Below are 21,549 nucleotides of genomic sequence, written 5' to 3'. Positions count from 1 at the left end.
CTGAGTCTCTGGTACTGTGTGTGAGTGTGGGATTCATTCTGTATCTGTCAGTCTCTGGTACTGTGTGTGAGTGTGTGATTCATTCTGTATCTTTCACTCTCTGGTAGTGTGTGTGAGTGTGGAATTCATTCTGTATCTCTCTGTCTCTGGTAGTGTGTGTGAGTGTGGGACTCATTCTGTATCTCTCAGTCTCTGGTAGTGTGTGTGAGTGTGGGATTCATTCTGTAACTCTCTGTCTCTGGTAGTGTGTGTGAGTGTGGGATTCATTCTGTATCTCTCAGTCTCTGGTAGTGTGTCTGAGTGTGGGATTCATTCTGTATCTCTCAGTCTCCAGTAGTGTGAGTGTGGGATTCATTCTGTATCTGTCAGTCTCCAATAGTGTGTGACATCCAGAAAACGAGGAACTACGCCTTACTTATTGTCAGACACTAACACAATACAGAAACACACTCAGAACCAAAAAAGAGCAATATATTAAGAATACACTCAGCTCCATGGAGGAATCCATTGATTCCAATTGTTTCTGGGAAAACTTGAAAACACTACACAAAAAACAACACGACGATTTGGCCATTCAAAATGGGGACACATGGGTAAACCACTTTGAAAAATTATACCAGAAAAAAACACTAAGACCAGAGCAACACCAAATATGCAAAAAACTGGAAAAGCTAGAAATGGCCATAAAAGATAACCAAAACCCGCTGGACGCCATAATAACAGAAAAAGAACTTCTTGAAAAACTCAAGGACCTGCGACCAGGAAAAGCCTGCGGGACAGATGGCATACTAAACGAGATGATTAAACACACAGACAACAAAATGAAACTGGCTATCCTAAAACTCTTCAACTTGGTTCTGAGTGTCGGTTATTTCCCTGATATCTGGAACAAAGGACTCATAACGCCCATATACAAAAGTGGGGACAAAATCGACCCAAACAACTATCGAGGCATCTGTGTAAACAGTAACCTGGGGAAGGTATTCTGTAGCATCATAAACAAAAGACTTATAAACTTCCTTGAGGAGCACAATGTCTTGAGTAAAAGCCAAATTGGATTCCTGCCAAACTATAGAACATCCGATCATATCTTCACCCTACAGACCCTAATTGACAAACACGTTCACAATAACAAAAGCAAAATCTACGCATGCTTTGTAGATTTCCAGAAGGCTTTCGACTCCATCTGGCATGACGGTTTATTCCTGAAACTTATCGAAAGTGGGGTAGGAGGGAAAACATATGATGTAATTAAATCAATGTATACAAACAACAAATGTGCAGTTAAAATTGGAGACAAACAAACAAAATACTTCCCACAGGGGCGGGGGGTGACGCAGGGCTCGCCAATCTCACCGACACTCTTTAATATTTACATAAATGGATTGGCAAAACTACTTGAACAATCTACAGCACCCGGCCTCACCCTATATGAATCCAAGGTTAAATTCCTCCTCTATGCAGACGACCTGGTTCTGCTGTCACCTACTAAAGAGGGGCTACAGCAAAACCTGGACCTGCTGGAGTCGTACTGCCAGACTTGGGCCCTGACAATAAATCCCCAAAAAACCAAAGTCCTTGTGTTCCAGCAAAGATCCAAACATCAGGGACCCAAAATAAATTTCACAGTAGGAACAACCAAAATTGAACAAACCACTAACTACACATACTTGGGCTTAAAAATCAGTTCTACGGGAAACTTCAAACTGGCTGTGAATGAACTGAAAGAGAAAGCAAGAAGGGCTTTCTATGCCATCAAAAAATCAATCCAAATAGAAATCCCAATTAGCATTTGGCTCAAAATTTTCAAATCAGTAATTGAACCAATTGCACTCTATGGCAGTGAGGTATGGGGACCGCTAACTCAACAAGAATTTGCAAAATGGGACAAACACCCAATTGAGATCCTACATGCAGAATTCTGTAAAAGTATCCTCCGGACTCAAAGGAAAACAGTAAACAATGCATGCAGGGCGGAACTAGGCCAATATCCATTAATAATCACTATCCAAAAAAGAGCCACCAAATTTTGGAATCACCTACAAATGAGCAATCCCCAATGCTATCACTACGACGCCCTGAAATGCCAAGAGCTGACCATAAAGAAGAATACCCTCAGTCAATTAGTCCTGGGACTCAGTGAAGTAACTACTAACAATACTAACAATAACCAGCCCCAGGACAGTGACAGGGTAACACAAAGAATTCGACCCAACACAATCGTCGCTAAGCAAAAGGAAAAATATCTGACATATTGGGCAGAAACAACAAAAACCCAAAGCAAACTCAATTGCTACTTGGCCCTAAACAGACAATACAACATAGCTGATTACCTGACCATGGTAAAGGATAACAAACTGAGAAGAACCTTGACAAGGTACAGACTTAGCGAACATAGCCTAGCGATCGAAAAAGGCAGACACAGGCAGACCAGGCTGCCAAGAGAGGACAGGATATGCTCTCACTGCAGTCAGGGAGTGGTGGAGACAGAGATGCACTTCCTCACAGCTTGTGGAAAATATCAGGGCATCAGGGAGAATTTCTACCAAAAATTCTCACAAATATGCCCTGATTTCAGAAATCTGAATGACAACCAAAAACTCCCATTCCTACTGGGAGAGGAGAGAAGCTGTATAACACTGGCGGCGCACTATGTTACAGCTTGCCATGAACAGAGGGACAACCAGTAAACTAAGAAAAAAATATATATAAACAATGCGAATGTATATTTATACACTCAGGGATATACCTGTTTATACACTGTATGAATAGAACTGCGTTTATGTGCTAAACCATAAATGTATTTTGATGCTTTGGCAACATAAGATGTAACTTATCATGCCAATAAAGCGATTTAAATTGTAAAAATTGTAATTGTGTGGGAGTGTGGAATTCATTCTGTATCTGTCAGTCTCTGGTAGTGTGTGTGAGTGTGGGATTCATTCTGTATCTCTCTGTCTCTGGTCGTGTGTGTGAGTGTGGGATTCATTCTGTATCTGTCAGTCTCTGGTAGTGCGAGTGTGGGATTCATTCAATATCTCTCAGTCTCTGGTAGTGTGTGTGAGTGTGGGATTCATTCTGTATCTGTCAGTCTCCAGTAGTGCGAGTGTGGCATTCTGTCTGTGTCTGTGAGTCTCTGGTAGTGTGTGTGAGTGTGGGATTCATTCTGTATCTCTCAGTCTCTGGTACTCTGCGTGAGTGTGCGATTCATTCTGTATCTTTCACTCTCTGGTAGTGTGTGTGAGTGTGGAATTCATTCTGTATCTCTCTGAATCTGGTACTGTGTGTGAGTGTGGGATTCATTCTGTATCTCTCAGTCTCTGGTAGTGTGTGTGAGTGTGGGATTCATTCTGTATCTGTCAGTCTCCAGTAGTGCGAGTGTGGCATTCTGTCTGTGTCTGTGAGTCTCTGGTAGTGTGTGCGAGTGTGGAATTCCTTCTGTATTTGTCAGTCTCCAGTAGTGCGAGTGTGGCATTCTGTCTGTATCTGTGAGTCTCTGGTAGTGTGTGTGAGTGTGGGAATTCATTCTGTATCTCAGTCTCTGGTAGTGTGAGTGTGGGATTCATTCTGTATCTCTCAGTCTCTGGTAGTGTGTGTGAGTGTGGGATTCATTCTGTATCTGTCAGTCTCTGGTAGTGTGTGTGAGTATGGGATTCATTCTGTATCTGTCAGTCTCCAATAGTGTGTGTGAGAGTGTGGGATTCATTCTGTATCGGTCAGTCTCTGGTAGTGTGAGTGTGGAATTCATTCTGTATCTCTCAGTCTCTGGTACTGTGTGTGAGTGTGGGAATCATTCTGTATCTCTCAGTCTCTGGTAGTGTGTGTGAGTGTGGGATTCATTCTGTATCTCTCTGTCTCTGGTAGTGTGTGTGAGTGTGGGATTCATTCTGTATCTGTCAGTCTCCAGTAGTGCGAGTGTGGCATTCTGTCTGTGTCTGTGAGTCTCTGGTAGTGTGTGCGAGTGTGGAATGCCTTCTGTATTTGTCAGTCTCCAGTAGTGCGAGTGTGGGATTCTGTCTGTATCTGTGAGTCTCTGGTAGTGTGTGTGAGTGTGGGAAATCATTCTGTATCTGTCAGTCACCAGTTGTGTGAGTGTGGGATTCAGTCTGTATCTCTCAATCTCTGGCAGTGTGTGTGAGTGTGGGATTCATTCTGTATTTGTCAGTCTCCAGTATTGCGAGTGTGGCATGCTGTCTGTATCTGTGAGTCTGAGGTCGTGTGGGATTCATTCTGTATCTCTCAGTCTCTGGTAGTGCGAGTGTGAGATTCATTTTGTATCTCTCAGTCTCTGGTAGTGTGTGCGAGTGTGGAATTCCTTCTGTATTTGTCAGTCTCCAGTAGTGCGAGTGTGGCATTCTGTCTGTATCTGGTACTGTGTGTGAGTGTGGGATTCATTCTGTATCTCTCTGTCTCTGGTAGTGTGTGTGAGTGTGGGATTCATTCTGTATCTGTCAGTCTCCAGTAGTGTGTGTGAGTGTGGGATTCATTGTGTATCTGTCTGTCTCTGGTAGTGCGAGTGTGGGATTCATTCAGTATCTCTCAGTCTCTGGTAGTGTGTGTGAGTGTGTGATTCATTCTGTATCTCTCTGTCTCTGGTAGTGTGTGTGAGTGTGGGGTTCATTCTGTATCTGTCTGTCTCTGGTAGTCTGAGTGTGGGATTCATTATCTCTGAGTCTCTGGTACTGTGTGTGAGTGTGGGATTCATTCTGTATCTGTCAGTCTCTGGTAGTGTGTGTGAGTGTGGGACTCATTCTGTATCTCTCAGTCTCTGGTAGTGTGTGTGAGTGTGGGATTCATTCTGTAACTCTCTGTCTCTGGTAGTGTGTGTGAGTGTGGGATTCATTCTGTATCTCTCAGTCTCCAGTAGTGTGAGTGTGGGATTCATTCTGTATCTGTCAGTCTCCAATAGTGTGTGGGAGTGTGGAATTCATTCTGTATCTGTCAGTCTCTGGTAGTGTGTGTGAGTGTGGGATTCATTCTGTATCTCTCTGTCTCTGGTAGTGCGAGTGTGGGATTCATTCAGTATCTCTCAGTCTCTGGTAGTGTGTGTGAGTGTGGGATTCATTCTGTATCTGTCAGTCTCCAGTAGTGCGAGTGTGGCATTCTGTCTGTGTCTGTGAGTCTCTGGTAGTGTGTGTGAGTGTGGGATTCATTCTGTATCTCTCAGTCTCTGGTACTCTGCGTGAGTGTGCGCTTCATTCTGTATCTTTCACTCTCTGGTAGTGTGTGTGAGTGTGGAATTCATTCTGTATCTCTCTGAATCTGGTACTGTGTGTGAGTGTGGGATTCATTTTGTATCTCTCAGTCTCTGGTACTGTGTGTGAGTGTGGGATTCATTCTGTATCTCTCAGTCTCTGGTAGTGTGTGTGAGTGTCGGATTCATTCTGTATCTCTCAGTCTCTGGTAGTGCGAGTGTGGGATTCATTTTGTATCTCTCAGTCTCTGGTAGTGTGAGTGTGGGATTCATTCAGTATCTCTCAGTCTCTGGTACTGTGTGTGAGTGTGGGATTCATTCTGTATCTGTCAGTCTATGGTACTGTGTGTGAGTGTGTGATTCATTCTGTATCTTTCACTCTCTGGTAGTGTGTGTGAGTGTGGAATTCATTCTGTATCTCTCAGTCTCTGGTAGTGTGTGCGAGTGTGGGATTCATTCTGTATCTCTCAGTCTCTGGTTGTGTGTGCGAGTGTGGGATTCATTCTGTATCTCTCTGTCTCTGGTAGTGCTGTGACTGTGGGATTCATTCTGTATCTGTCAATCTCCAATAGTGTGTGTGAGTTTGGGATTCATTCTGTATCTGTCAGTCTCTGGTAGTGCGAGTGTGGGATTCATTCAGTATCTCTCAGTCTCTGGTACTGTGTGTGAGTGTGGGATTCATTCTGTATCTCTCAGTCTCTGGTACTGTGTGTGAGTGTGGGATTCATTCTGTATCTCTCAGTCTCTGGTAGTGTGTGTGAGTGTGGGATTCATTCTGTAACTCTCTGTCTCTGGTAGTGTGTGTGAGTGTGGGATTCATTCTGTAACTCTCTGTCTCTGGTAGTGTGTGTGAGTGTGGGGTTCATTCTGTATCTGTCAGTCTCCAGTAGTGAGAGTGTGGGATTCATTCTGTATCTCTCTGTCTCTGGTAGTGTGTGTGAGTGTGGGATTCATTCTGTATCTCTCAGTCTCTGGTAGTGTGTGTGAGTGTGGGATTCATTCTGTAACTCTCTGTCTCTGGTAGTGTGTGTGAGTGTGGGGTTCATTCTGTATCTGTCAGTCTCTGGGAGTGCGAGTGTGGGATTCATTCTGTATCTCTCAGTCTCTGGTACTGTGCGTGAGTGTGGGATTCATTCTGTATCTCTCAGTCTCTGGTAGTGCGAGTGTGGGATTCATTCTGTATCTCTCAGTCTCTGGTACTGTGCGTGAGTGTGGGATTCATTCTGTATCTCTCAGTCTCTGGTAGTGTGAGTGGTAGTGTGAGTGTGGGATTCATTCTGTATCTCTCTGTCTCTGGTAGTGTGTGTGAGTGTGGGATTCATTCTGTATCTCTCTGTCTCTGGTAGTGTGTGTGAGTGTGGGATTCATTCTGTATCTCTCTGTCTCCAGTAGTGTGTGTGAGTGTGGGATTCATTGTGTATCTGTCTGTCTCTGGTAGTGCGAGTGTGGGATTCATTCAGTATCTGTCAGTCTCTGGTATTGTGTGTGAGTGTGTGATTCATTCTGTATCTTTCACTCTCTGGTAGTGTGTGTGAGTGTGGGATTCATTCTGTATCTCTCAGTCTCTGGTACTGTGTGTGAGTGTGGGAATCATTCTGTATCTGTCAGTCTCTGGTACTGTGTGTGAGTGTGTGATTCATTCTGTATCTCTCAGTCTCTGGTAGTGTGTGCGAGTGTGGGATTCATTCTGTATCTCTCAGTCTCTGGTAGTGTGTGTGAGTGTGGGATTCATTCTGTATCTCTCAGTCTCTGGTAGTGTGTGTGAGTGTGGGATTCATTCTGTGTCTCTCAGTCTCTGGTAGTGTGAGTGTGGGATTCATTCTGTATCTCTCAATCTGTGGTAGTGTGAGTGTGGGATTCATTCTGTATCTCTCTGTCTCTGGTAGTGTGTGTGAGTGTGGGATTCATTCTGTATCTCTCAGTCTCTGGTAGTGTGTGAGTGTGGGATTCATTCTGTATCTGTCAGTCTCCAGTAGTGCGAGTGTGGCATTCTGTCTGTGTCTGTGAGTCTCTGGTAGTGTGTGCGAGTGTGGAATGCCTTCTGTATTTGTCAGTCTCCAGTAGTGCGAGTGTGGGATTCTGTCTGTGTCTGTGAGTCTCTGGTAGTGTGTGTGAGTGTGGGAATTCATTCTGTATCTGTCAGTCTCCAGTAGTGTGAGTGTGGGATTCAGTCTGTATCTCTCAATCTCTGGTAGTGTGTGTGAGTGTGGGATTCATTCTGTATTTGTGAGTCTCCAGTAGTGCGAGTGTGGCATGCTGTCTGTATCGGTGAGTCTGTGGTAGTGTGTGTGAGTGTGGGATTCATTCTGTATCTGTCAGTCTCTGGTAGTGCGAGTGTGGGATTCATTCTGTATCTCTCAGTCTCTGGTACTGTGCGTGAGTGTGGGATTCATTCTGTATCTCTCAGTCTCTGGTAGTGTGAGTGTGGGATTCATTCTGTATCTCAGTCTCTGGTAGTGTGTGTGAGTGTGGGGTTCATTCTGTATCTCAGTCTCCAGTAGTGTGTGTGAGTGTGGGGTTCATTCTGTATCTGTCAGTCTCCAGTAGTGTGTGTGAGTGTGTGATTCATTCTGTATCTGTCTGTCTCTGGTAGTCTGAGTGTGGGATTCATTCTGTATCTCTCAGTCTCTGGTAGTGTGAGTGTGGGATTCATTCTGTATCTCAGTCTCTGGTAGTGTGTGTGAGTGTGGGGTTCATTCTGTATCTGTCAGTCTCCAGTAGTGTGTGTGAGTGTGGGATTCATTCTGTATCTGTCTGTCTCTGGTAGTCTGAGTGTGGGATTCATTCAGTATCTCTGAGTCTCTGGTACTGAGTGCGAGTGTGGGATTCATTCAGTATCTCTCAGTCTCTGGTACTGTGTGGGAGTGTGGGATTCATTCTGTATCTCTCAGTCTCTGGTAGTGTGTGAGAGTGTGGAATTAATTATTTATCTCTCAGTCTGTGGTACTGTGTGTGAGTGTGTGATTCATTCTGTATCTTTCACTCTCTGGTAGTGTGTGTGAGTGCGGGATTCATTCTGTATCTCTCAGTCTATGGTAGTGTGAGTGTGGGATTCATTCTGTATCTCAGTCTCTGGTAGTGTGTGTGAGTGTGGGATTCATTCTGTATCTCAGTCTCTGGTAGTGTGTGTGAGTGTGGGATTCATTCTGTATCTCTCTGTCTCTGGTAGTGTGTGCGAGTGTGGGATTCATGTTGTATCTCTCAGTCTCTGGTCGTGCGAGTGTGGGATTCATTCTGTATCTCTCAGTCTCTGGTAGTTTGTGTGAGTGTGGGATTCATTCTGTATCTCTCTGTCTCTGGTAGTGTGTGTGAGTGTGGGATTCATTCTGTATTTGTCAGTCTCCAGTAGTGCGAGTGTGGCATTCTGTCTGTATATCTCAGTCTCTGGTAGTGTGTGTGTGTGTGAGTGTGGGAATTCATTCTGTATCTGTCAGTCTCCAGTAGTGTGAGTGTGGGAATCATTCTGTATCTCTCAGTCTCTGGTAGTGTGTGTGAGTGTGGGATTCATTCTGTATCTGTCAGTCTCCAGTAGTGCGACTGTGGCATTCTGTCTGTGTCTGTGAGTCTCTGGTAGTGTGTGTGAGTGTGGGAATCATTCTGTATCTCTCAGTCTCTGGTAGTGCGAGTGTGGGATTCATTTTGTATCTCTCAGTCTCTGGTAGTGTGAGTGTGGGATTCATTCAGTATCTCTCAGTCTCTGCTACTGTGTGTGAGTGTGGGATTCATTCTGTATCTGTCAGTGTCTGGTACGGTGTGTGAGTGTGTGATTCATTCTGTATCTTTCACTCTCTGGTTGTGTGTGTGAGTGTGGAATTCATTCTGTATCTCTCAGTCTCTGGTAGTGTGTGCGAGTGTGGGATTCATTCTGTATCTCTCAGTCTCTGGTAGTGTGAGTGTGGGATTCATTCTGTATCTCTCAGTCTCTGGTTGTGTGTGTGAGTGTGGGATTCATTCTGTATCTCTCAGTCACTGGTAGTGCGAGTGTGGGATTCATTCAGTATCTCTCAGTCTCTGGTACTGTGTGTGAGTATGGGATTCATTCTGTATCTGTCAGTCTGTGGTACTGTGTGTGAGTGTGTGATTCATTCTGTATCTTTCACTCTCTGGTCGTGTGTGTGAGTGTGGAATTAATTCTGTATCTCTCAGTCTCTGGTACTGTGTGTGAGTGTGGGAATCATTCTGTGTCTCTCAGTCTCTGGTAGTGCGAGTGTGGGATTCATTCTGTATCTGTCAGTCTCCAGTAGTGCGAGTGTGGCATTCTGTCTGTATCTGTGAGTCTCTGGTAGTGTGTGTGTGTGGAATTCATTCTGTATCTCTCTGTCTCTGGTAGTGCGAGTGTGGGAATCATTCTGTATCTGTGAGTCTCTGGTAGTGTGTGCGAGTGTGGAATTCCTTCTGTATCTTTCAGTCTCCAGTAGTGTGAGTGTGGGAATCATTCTGTATCTCTCAGTCTCTGGTAGTGTGTGAGACTGTGGAATTCATTCTGTATCTGTCAGTCTCCAGTAGTGCGAGTGTGGCATTCTGTCTGTGTCAGTGAGTCTCTGGTAGTGTGTGCGAGTGTGGAATTCCTTCTGTATTTGTCAGTCTCCAGTAGTGCGAGTGTGGCATTCTGTCTGTATCTGGTAGTGTGTGTGAGTGTGGGAATTCATTCTGTATCTGTCAGTCTCCAGTAGTGTGAGTGTGGGATTCATTCTGTATCTCTCAGTCTCTGGTAGTGTGTGTGAGTGTGGGGTTCATTCTGTATCTGTCAGTCTCTGGTAGTGCGAGTGTGGGATTCATTCTGTATCTCTCAGTCTCTGGTAGTGTGAGTGTGGGATTCATTCTGTATCTCTCTGTCTCTGGTAGTGTGTGTGAGTGTGGGATTCATTCTGTATCTCTCTGTCTCTGGTAGTGTGTGTGAGTGTGGGATTCATTGTGTATCTGTCTGTCTCTGGTAGTGCGAGTGTGGGATTCATTCAATATCTGTCAGTCTCTGGTATTGTGTGTGAGTGTGTGATTCATTCTGTATCTTTCACTCTCTGGTAGTGTGTGAGAGTGTGGAATTCATTCTGTATCTCTCAGTCTCTGGTACTGTGTGTGAGTGTGGGATTCATTCTGTATCTCTCAGTCTCTGGTAGTGCGAGTGTGGGATTCATTCTGTATCTCTCACTCTCTGGTAGTGTGAGTGTCGGATTCATTCTGTCTCTCTCAATCTCTGGTAGTGTGTGTGAGTGTGGGATTCATTCTGTATCTGTCAGTCTCTGGTAGTGTGTGTGAGTGTGGGATTCATTCTGTATCTGTCAGTCTCTGGTAGTGTGAGTGTGGAATTCATTCTGTATCTCTCAGTCTCTGGTACTGTGTGTGAGTGTGGGAATCATTCTGTATCTCTCAGTCTCTGGTAGTGTGTGTGAGTGTGGGATTCATTCTGTATCTCTCTGTCTCTGGTAGTGTGTGCGAGTGTGGAATGCCTTCTGTATTTGTCAGTCTCCAGTAGTGCGAGTGTGGGATTCTGTCTGTATCTGTGAGTCTCTGGTAGTGTGTGTGAGTGTGGGAATTCATTCTCTATCTGTCAGTCTCCAGTAGTGTGAGTGTGGGATTCAGTCTGTATCTCTCAATCTCTGGTAGTGTGTGTGAGTGTGGGATTCATTCTGTATTTGTCAGTCTCCAGTAGTGCGAGTGTGGCATGCTGTCTGTATCTGTGAGTCTGTGGTAGTGTGTGTGAGTGTGGGATTCATTCTGTATCTGTCAGTCTCTGGTAGTGCGAGTGTGAGATTCATTTGTTATCTCTCAGTCTCTGGTAGTGTGAGTGTGGGATTCATTCTGTATCTCTCAGTCTCTGGTAGTGTGTGTGAGTGTGGGATTCATTCTGTATCTGTCAGTCTCTGGTAGTGTGTGAGAGTATGGGATTCATTCTGTATCTGTCAGTCTCCAATAGTGTGTGTGAGAGTGTGGGATTCATTCTGTATCGGTCAGTCTCTGGTAGTGCGAGTGTGGGATTCATTCTGTATCTCTCAGTCTCCAGTAGAGTGTGGGATTCATTCTGTATCTGTGAGTCTCCAGTAGTGTGTGTGAGTGTGGAATTCATTCTGTATCTCTCAGTCTCTGGTAGTGTGTGTGAGTGTGGGATTCATTCTGTATCTCTCTGTCTCTGGTCGTGTGTGTGAGTGTGGAATTCATTCTGTATCTGTCAGTCTCTGGTAGTGCGAGTGTGGGATTCATTCAGTATCTCTCAGTCTCTGGTAGTGTGTGTGAGTGTGGGATTCATTCTGTATCTGTCAGTCTCCAGTAGTGCGAGTGTGGCATTCTGTCTGTGTCTGTGAGTCTCTGGTAGTGTGTGTGAGTGTGGGATTCATTCTGTATCTCTCAGTCTCTGGTACTCTGCGTGAGTGTGCGATTCATTCTGTATCTTTCACTCTCTGGTAGTGTGTGTGAGTGTGGAATTCATTCTGTATCTCTCTGAATCTGGTACTGTGTGTGAGTGTGGGATTCATTCTGTATCTCTCAGTCTCTGGTAGTGTGTGTGAGTGTGGGATTCACTCAGTATCTCTCAGTCTCTGGTAGTGTGTGTGAGTGTGGGATTCATTCTGTATCTATCAGTCTCCAGTAGTGCGAGTGTGGCATTCTGTCTGTGTCTGTGAGTCTCTGGTAGTGTGTGCGAGTGTGGAATTCCTTCTGTATTTGTCAGTCTCCAGTAGTGCGAGTGTGGCATTCTGTCTGTATCTGTGAGTCTCTGGTAGTGTGTGTGAGTGTGGGAATTCATTCTGTATCTGTCAGTCTCCAGTAGTGTGAGTGTGGGATTCATTCTGTATCTCTCTGTCTCTGGTAGTGTGTGTGAGTGTGGGATTCATTCTGTATCTCTCAGTCTCTGGTAGTGTGTGTGAGTGTGGGATTCATTCTGTATCTGTCAGTCTCTGGTAGTGCGAGTGTGGGATTCATTCTGTATCTCTCAGTCTCTGGTAGTGAGTGTGTGGGAATCATTCTGTATCTCTCAGTCTCTGGTACTGTGCTTGATTGTGGGATTCATTCTGCATCTCAGTCTCTGGTCGTGCGAGTGTGAGATTCATTTTGTATCTCTCAGTCTCTGGTAGTGTGAGTGTGGGATTCATTCTGTATCTCTCAGTCTCTGGTAGTGTGTGTGAGTGTGGGATTCATTCTGTATCTGTCAGTCTCTGGTAGTGTGTGTGAGTATGGGATTCATTCTGTATCTGTCAGTCTCCAATAGTGTGTGTGAGAGTGTGGGATTCATTCTGTATCGGTCAGTCTCTGGTAGTGCGAGTGTGGGATTCATTCTGTATCTCTCAGTCTCCAGTAGAGTGAGTGTGGGATTCATTCTGTATCTGTGAGTCTCCAGTAGTGTGTGTGAGTGTGGAATTCATTCTGTATCTCTCAGTCTCTGGTAGTGTGTGTGAGTATGGGATTCATTCTGTATCTGTCGGTCTCTGGTAGTGCGAGTGTGGGATTCATTCTGTATCTCTCAGTCTCTGGTAGTGTGAGTGTGAGATTCCTTCTGTATTTGTCAGTCTCCAGTAGTGCGAGTGTGGCATTCTGTCTGTATCTGGTACTGTGTGTGAGTGTGGGATTCATTCTGTATCTCTCTGTCTCTGGTAGTGTGTGTGAGTGTGGGAATCATTCTGTATCTCTCAGTCTCTGGTAGTGTGTGTGAGTGTGGGATTCATTCTGTATCTCTCTGTCTCTGGTAGTGTGTGTGAGTGTGGGATTCATTCTGTATCTGTCAGTCTCCAGTAGTGCGAGTGTGGCATTCTGTCTGTGTCTGTGAGTCTCTGGTAGTGTGTGCGAGTGTGGAATGCCTTCTGTATTTGTCAGTCTCCAGTAGTGCGAGTGTGGGATTCTGTCTGTATCTGTGAGTCTCTGGTAGTGTGTGTGAGTGTGGGAATTCATTCTCTATCTGTCAGTCTCCAGTAGTGTGAGTGTGGCATGCTGTCTGTATCGGTGAGTCTGTGGTAGTGTGTGTGAGTGTGGGATTCATTCTGTATCTGTCAGTCTCTGGTAGTGCGAGTGTGGGATTCATTCTGTATCTCTCAGTCTCTGGTACTGTGCGTGAGTGTGGGATTCATTCTGTAACTGTCAGTCTGTGGTACTGTGTGTGAGTGTGTGATTCATTCTGTATCTTTCACTCTCTGGTAGTGTGTGTGTGTGGAATTAATTCTGTATCTCTCAGTCTCTGGTACTGTGTGTGAGTGTGGGAATCATTCTGTGTCTGTCAGTCTCTGGTACTGTGTGTGAGTATGGAATTCATTCTGTATCTCTCAGTCTCTGGTAGTGCGAGTGTGGGATTCATTCTGTATCTGTCAGTCTCCAGTAGTGCGAGTGTGGCATTCTGTCTGTATCTGTGAGTCTCTGGTAGTGTGTGTGTGTGGAATTCATTCTGTATCTCTCTGTCTCTGGTAGTGCGAGTGTGGGAATCATTCTGTATCTGTGAGTCTCTGGTAGTGTGTGCGAGTGTGGAATTCCTTCTGTATCTTTCAGTCTCCAGTAGTGTGAGTGTGGGAATCATTCTGTATCTCTCAGTCTCTGGTAGTGTGTGAGAGTGTGGAATTCATTCTGTATCTGTCAGTCTCCAGTAGTGCGAGTGTGGCATTCTGTCTGTGTCAGTGAGTCTCTGGTAGTGTGTGCGAGTGTGGAATTCCTTCTGTATTTGTCAGTCTCCAGTAGTGCGAGTGTGGCATTCTGTCTGTATCTGGTAGTGTGTGTGAGTGTGGGAATTCATTCTGTATCTGTCAGTCTCCAGTAGTGTGAGTGTGGGATTCATTCTGTATCTGTCAGTCTCTGGTAGTGTGTGTGAGTGTGGGGTTCATTCTGTATCTGTCAGTCTCTGGTAGTGCGAGTGTGGGATTCATTCTGTATCTCTCAGTCTCTGGTAGTGTGAGTGTGGGATTCATTCTGTATCTCTCTGTCTCTGGTAGTGTGTGTGAGTGTGGGATTCATTCTGTATCTCTCTGTCTCTGGTAGTGTGTGTGAGTGTGGGATTCATTGTGTATCTGTCTGTCTCTGGTAGTGCGAGTGTGGGATTCATTCAGTATCTGTCAGTCTCTGGTATTGTGTGTGAGTGTGTGATTCATTCTGTATCTTTCACTCTCTGGTAGTGTGTGAGAGAGTCGAATTCATTCTGTACCTCTCAGTCTCTGGTACTGTGTGTGAGTGTGGGAATCATTCTGTATCTCTCAGTCTCTGGTAGTGTGTGCGAGTGTGGGATTCATTCTGTATCTCTCAGTCTCTGGTAGAGCGAGTGTGGGATTCATTCTGTATCTCTCAGTCTCTGGTAGTGTGAGTGTGGGATTCATTCTGTCTCTCTCAATCTCTGGTAGTGTGTGGGATTCATTCTGTATCTGTCAGTCTCTGGTAGTGTGTGTGAGTGTGGGATTCATTCTGTATCTGTCAGTCTCTGGTAGTGTGAGTGTGGAATTCATTCTGTATCTCTCAGTCTCTGGTACTGTGTGTGAGTGTGGGAATCATTCTGTATCTCTCTGTCTCTGGTAGTGTGTGTGAGTGTGGGATTCATTCTGTATCTCTCTGTCTCTGGTAGTGTGTGTGAGTGTGGGATTCATTGTGTATCTGTCAGTCTCTGGTAGTGCGAGTGTGGGATTCATTCTGTATCTCTCAGTCTCTGGTACTGTGCGTGAGTGTGGGATTCATTCTGTATCTCTCAGTCTCTGGTAGTGTGAGTGTGGGATTCATTCTGTATCTCAGTCTCTGGTAGTGTGTGTGAGTGTGGGGTTCATTCTGTATCTCAGTCTCCAGTAGTGTGTGTGAGTGTGGGGTTCATTCTGTATCTGTCAGTCTCCAGTAGTGTGTGTGAGTGTGTGATTCATTCTGTATCTGTCTGTCTCTGGTAGTCTGAGTGTGGGATTCATTCTGTATCTCTCAGTCTCTGGTAGTGTGAGTGTGGGATTCATTCTGTATCTCAGTCTCTGGTAGTGTGTGTGAGTGTGGGGTTCATTCTGTATCTGTCAGTCTCCAGTAGTGTGTGTGAGTGTGGGATTCATTCTGTATCTGTCTGTCTCTGGTAGTCTGAGTGTGGGATTCATTCAGTATCTCTGAGTCTCTGGTACTGAGTGCGAGTGTGGGATTCATTCAGTATCTCTCAGTCTCTGGTACTGTGTGGGAGTGTGGGATTCATTCTGTATCTCTCAGTCTCTGGTAGTGTGTGAGAGTGTGGAATTAATTATTTATCTCTCAGTCTGTGGTACTGTGTGTGAGTGTGTGATTCATTCTGTATCTTTCACTCTCTGGTAGTGTGTGTGAGTGCGGGATTCATTCTGTATCTCTCAGTCTATGGTAGTGTGAGTGTGGGATTCATTCTGTATCTCAGTCTCTGGTAGTGTGTGTGAGTGTGGGATTCATTCTGTATCTCAGTCTCTGGTAGTGTGTGTGAGTGTGGGATTCATTCTGTATCTCTCTGTCTCTGGTAGTGTGTGCGAGTGTGGGATTCATGTTGTATCTCTCAGTCTCTGGTCGTGCGAGTGTGGGATTCATTCTGTATCTCTCAGTCTCTGGTAGTTTGTGTGAGTGTGGGATTCATTCTGTATCTCTCTGTCTCTGGTAGTGTGTGTGAGTGTGGGATTCATTCTGTATTTGTCAGTCTCCAGTAGTGCGAGTGTGGCATTCTGTCTGTATATCTCAGTCTCTGGTAGTGTGTGTGTGTGTGAGTGTGGGAATTCATTCTGTATCTGTCAGTCTCCAGTAGTGTGAGTGTGGGAATCATTCTGTATCTCTCAGTCTCTGGTAGTGTGTGTGAGTGTGGGATTCATTCTGTATCTGTCAGTCTCCAGTAGTGCGACTGTGGCATTCTGTCTGTGTCTGTGAGTCTCTGGTAGTGTGTGTGAGTGTGGGAATCATTCTGTATCTCTCAGTCTCTGGTAGTGCGAGTGTGGGATTCATTTTGTATCTCTCAGTCTCTGGTAGTGTGAGTGTGGGATTCATTCAGTATCTCTCAGTCTCTGCTACTGTGTGTGAGTGTGGGATTCATTCTGTATCTGTCAGTGTCTGGTACGGTGTGTGAGTGTGTGATTCATTCTGTATCTTTCACTCTCTGGTTGTGTGTGTGAGTGTGGAATTCATTCTGTATCTCTCAGTCTCTGGTAGTGTGTGCGAGTGTGGGATTCATTCTGTATCTCTCAGTCTCTGGTAGTGTGAGTGTGGGATTCATTCTGTATCTCTCAGTCTCTGGTTGTGTGTGTGAGTGTGGGATTCATTCTGTATCTCTCAGTCACTGGTAGTGCGAGTGTGGGATTCATTCAGTATCTCTCAGTCTCTGGTACTGTGTGTGAGTATGGGATTCATTCTGTATCTGTCAGTCTGTGGTACTGTGTGTGAGTGTGTGATTCATTCTGTATCTTTCACTCTCTGGTCGTGTGTGTGAGTGTGGAATTAATTCTGTATCTCTCAGTCTCTGGTACTGTGTGTGAGTGTGGGAATCATTCTGTGTCTCTCAGTCTCTGGTAGTGCGAGTGTGGGATTCATTCTGTATCTGTCAGTCTCCAGTAGTGCGAGTGTGGCATTCTGTCTGTATCTGTGAGTCTCTGGTAGTGTGTGTGTGTGGAATTCATTCTGTATCTCTCTGTCTCTGGTAGTGCGAGTGTGGGAATCATTCTGTATCTGTGAGTCTCTGGTAGTGTGTGCGAGTGTGGAATTCCTTCTGTATCTTTCAGTCTCCAGTAGTGTGAGTGTGGGAATCATTCTGTATCTCTCAGTCTCTGGTAGTGTGTGAGACTGTGGAATTCATTCTGTATCTGTCAGTCTCCAGTAGTGCGAGTGTGGCATTCTGTCTGTGTCAGTGAGTCTCTGGTAGTGTGTGCGAGTGTGGAATTCCTTCTGTATTTGTCAGTCTCCAGTAGTGCGAGTGTGGCATTCTGTCTGTATCTGGTAGTGTGTGTGAGTGTGGGAATTCATTCTGTATCTGTCAGTCTCCAGTAGTGTGAGTGTGGGATTCATTCTGTATCTCTCAGTCTCTGGTAGTGTGTGTGAGTGTGGGGTTCATTCTGTATCTGTCAGTCTCTGGTAGTGCGAGTGTGGGATTCATTCTGTATCTCTCAGTCTCTGGTAGTGTGAGTGTGGGATTCATTCTGTATCTCTCTGTCTCTGGTAGTGTGTGTGAGTGTGGGATTCATTCTGTATCTCTCTGTCTCTGGTAGTGTGTGTGAGTGTGGGATTCATTGTGTATCTGTCTGTCTCTGGTAGTGCGAGTGTGGGATTCATTCAGTATCTGTCAGTCTCTGGTATTGTGTGTGAGTGTGTGATTCATTCTGTATCTTTCACTCTCTGGTAGTGTGTGAGAGTGTGGAATTCATTCTGTATCTCTCAGTCTCTGGTACTGTGTGTGAGTGTGGGATTCATTCTGTATCTCTCAGTCTCTGGTAGTGCGAGTGTGGGATTCATTCTGTATCTCTCACTCTCTGGTAGTGTGAGTGTGGGATTCATTCTGTCTCTCTCAATCTCTGGTAGTGTGTGTGAGTGTGGGATTCATTCTGTATCTGTCAGTCTCTGGTAGTGTGTGTGAGTGTGGGATTCATTCTGTATCTGTCAGTCTCTGGTAGTGTGAGTGTGGAATTCATTCTGTATCTCTCAGTCTCTGGTACTGTGTGTGAGTGTGGGAATCATTCTGTATCTCTCAGTCTCTGGTAGTGTGTGTGAGTGTGGGATTCATTCTGTATCTCTCTGTCTCTGGTAGTGTGTGCGAGTGTGGAATGCCTTCTGTATTTGTCAGTCTCCAGTAGTGCGAGTGTGGGATTCTGTCTGTATCTGTGAGTCTCTGGTAGTGTGTGTGAGTGTGGGAATTCATTCTCTATCTGTCAGTCTCCAGTAGTGTGAGTGTGGGATTCAGTCTGTATCTCTCAATCTCTGGTAGTGTGTGTGAGTGTGGGATTCATTCTGTATTTGTCAGTCTCCAGTAGTGCGAGTGTGGCATGCTGTCTGTATCTGTGAGTCTGTGGTAGTGTGTGTGAGTGTGGGATTCATTCTGTATCTGTCAGTCTCTGGTAGTGCGAGTGTGAGATTCATTTTGTATCTCTCAGTCTCTGGTAGTGTGAGTGTGGGATTCATTCTGTATCTCTCAGTCTCTGGTAGTGTGTGTGAGTGTGGGATTCATTCTGTATCTGTCAGTCTCTGGTAGTGTGTGTGAGTATGGGATTCATTCTGTATCTGTCAGTCTCCAATAGTGTGTGTGAGAGTGTGGGATTCATTCTGTATCGGTCAGTCTCTGGTAGTGCGAGTGTGGGATTCATTCTGTATCTCTCAGTCTCCAGTAGAGTGTGGGATTCATTCTGTATCTGTGAGTCTCCAGTAGTGTGTGTGAGTGTGGAATTCATTCTGTATCTCTCAGTCTCTGGTAGTGTGTGTGAGTGTGGGATTCATTCTGTATCTCTCTGTCTCTGGTCGTGTGTGTGAGTGTGGGATTCATTCTGTATCTGTCAGTCTCTGGTAGTGCGAGTGTGGGATTCATTCAGTATCTCTCAGTCTCTGGTAGTGTGTGTGAGTGTGGGATTCATTCTGTATCTGTCAGTCTCCAGTAGTGCGAGTGTGGCATTCTGTCTGTGTCTGTGAGTCTCTGGTAGTGTGTGTGAGTGTGGGATTCATTCTGTATCTCTCAGTCTCTGGTACTCTGCGTGAGTGTGCGATTCATTCTGTATCTTTCACTCTCTGGTAGTGTGTGTGAGTGTGGAATTCATTCTGTATCTCTCTGAATCTGGTACTGTGTGTGAGTGTGGGATTCATTCTGTATCTCTCAGTCTCTGGTAGTGTGTGTGAGTGTGGGATTCACTCAGTATCTCTCAGTCTCTGGTAGTGTGTGTGAGTGTGGGATTCATTCTGTATCTATCAGTCTCCAGTAGTGCGAGTGTGGCATTCTGTCTGTGTCTGTGAGTCTCTGGTAGTGTGTGCGAGTGTGGAATTCCTTCTGTATTTGTCAGTCTCCAGTAGTGCGAGTGTGGCATTCTGTCTGTATCTGTGAGTCTCTGGTAGTGTGTGTGAGTGTGGGAATTCATTCTGTATCTGTCAGTCTCCAGTAGTGTGAGTGTGGGATTCATTCTGTATCTCTCTGTCTCTGGTAGTGTGTGTGAGTGTGGGATTCATTCTGTATCTCTCAGTCTCTGGTAGTGTGTGTGAGTGTGGGATTCATTCTGTATCTGTCAGTCTCTGGTAGTGCGAGTGTGGGATTCATTCTGTATCTCTCAGTCTCTGGTAGTGAGTGTGTGGGAATCATTCTGTATCTCTCAGTCTCTGGTACTGTGCGTGATTGTGGGATTCATTCTGCATCTCAGTCTCTGGTCGTGCGAGTGTGAGATTCATTTTGTATCTCTCAGTCTCTGGTAGTGTGAGTGTGGGATTCATTCTGTATCTCTCAGTCTCTGGTAGTGTGTGTGAGTGTGGGATTCATTCTGTATCTGTCAGTCTCTGGTAGTGTGTGTGAGTATGGGATTCATTCTGTATCTGTCAGTCTCCAATAGTGTGTGTGAGAGTGTGGGATTCATTCTGTATCGGTCAGTCTCTGGTAGTGCGAGTGTGGGATTCATTCTGTATCTCTCAGTCTCCAGTAGAGTGAGTGTGGGATTCATTCTGTATCTGTGAGTCTCCAGTAGTGTGTGTGAGTGTGGAATTCATTCTGTATCTCTCAGTCTCTGGTAGTGTGTGTGAGTATGGGATTCATTCTGTATCTGTCGGTCTCTGGTAGTGCGAGTGTGGGATTCATTCTGTATCTCTCAGTCTCTGGTAGTGTGAGTGTGAGATTCCTTCTGTATTTGTCAGTCTCCAGTAGTGCGAGTGTGGCATTCTGTCTGTATCTGGTACTGTGTGTGAGTGTGGGATTCATTCTGTATCTCTCTGTCTCTGGTAGTGTGTGTGAGTGTGGGAATCATTCTGTATCTCTCAGTCTCTGGTAGTGTGTGTGAGTGTGGGATTCATTCTGTATCTCTCTGTCTCTGGTAGTGTGTGTGAGTGTGGGATTCATTCTGTATCTGTCAATCTCCAGTAGTGCGAGTGTGGCATTCTGTCTGTGTCTGTGAGTCTCTGGTAGTGTGTGCGAGTGTGGAATGCCTTCTGTATTTGTCAGTCTCCAGTAGTGCGAGTGTGGGATTCTGTCTGTATCTGTGAGTCTCTGGTAGTGTGTGTGAGTGTGGGAATTCATTCTCTATCTGTCAGTCTCCAGTAGTGTGAGTGTGGGATTCAGTCTGTATCTCTCAATCTCTGGTAGTGTGTGTGAGTGTGGGATTCATTCTGTATTTGTCAGTCTCCAGTAGTGCGAGTGTGGCATGCTGTCTGTATCGGTGAGTCTGTGGTAGTGTGTGTGAGTGTGGGATTCATTCTGTATCTGTCAGTCTCTGGTAGTGCGAGTGTGGGATTCATTCTGTATCTCTCAGTCTCTGGTACTGTGCGTGAGTGTGGGATTCATTCTGTATCTGTCAGTCTGTGGTACTGTGTGTGAGTGTGTGATTCATTCTGTATCTTTCACTCTCTGGTAGTGTGTGTGTGTGGAATTAATTCTGTATCTCTCAGTCTCTGGTACTGTGTGTGAGTGTGGGAATCATTCTGTGTCTGTCAGTCTCTGGTACTGTGTGTGAGTATGGAATTCATTCTGTATCTCTCAGTCTCTGGTAGTGCGAGTGTGGGATTCATTCTGTATCTGTCAGTCTCCAGTAGTGCGAGTGTGGCATTCTGTCTGTATCTGTGAGTCTCTGGTAGTGTGTGTGTGTGGAATTCATTCTGTATCTCTCTGTCTCTGGTAGTGCGAGTGTGGGAATCATTCTGTATCTGTGAGTCTCTGGTAGTGTGTGCGAGTGTGGAATTCCTTCTGTATCTTTCAGTCTCCAGTAGTGTGAGTGTGGGAATCATTCTGTATCTCTCAGTCTCTGGTAGTGTGTGAGAGTGTGGAATTCATTCTGTATCTGTCAGTCTCCAGTAGTGCGAGTGTGGCATTCTGTCTGTGTCAGTCAGTCTCTGGTAGTGTGTGCGAGTGTGGAATTCCTTCTGTATTTGTCAGTCTCCAGTAGTGCGAGTGTGGCATTCTGTCTGTATCTGGTAGTGTGTGTGAGTGTGGGAATTCATTCTGTATCTGTCAGTCTCCAGTAGTGTGAGTGTGGGATTCATTCTGTATCTGTCAGTCTCTGGTAGTGTGTGTGAGTGTGGGGTTCATTCTGTATCTGTCAGTCTCTGGTAGTGCGAGTGTGGGATTCATTCTGTATCTCTCAGTCTCTGGTAGTGTGAGTGTGGGATTCATTCTGTATCTCTCTGTCTCTGGTAGTGTGTGTGAGTGTGGGATTCATTCTGTATCTCTCTGTCTCTGGTAGTGTGTGTGAGTGTGGGATTCATTGTGTATCTGTCTGTCTCTGGTAGTGCGAGTGTGGGATTCATTCAGTATCTGTCAG

Source organism: Somniosus microcephalus, unplaced genomic scaffold (assembly GCF_052327205.1).
Source record: "Somniosus microcephalus isolate GS21.2 unplaced genomic scaffold, FLI_Smic_1.0 unresolved_chr5, whole genome shotgun sequence".
Taxonomy (NCBI): Eukaryota; Metazoa; Chordata; class Chondrichthyes; order Squaliformes; family Somniosidae; genus Somniosus; species Somniosus microcephalus.
Note: the sequence above shows the minus strand (reverse complement) of the source record.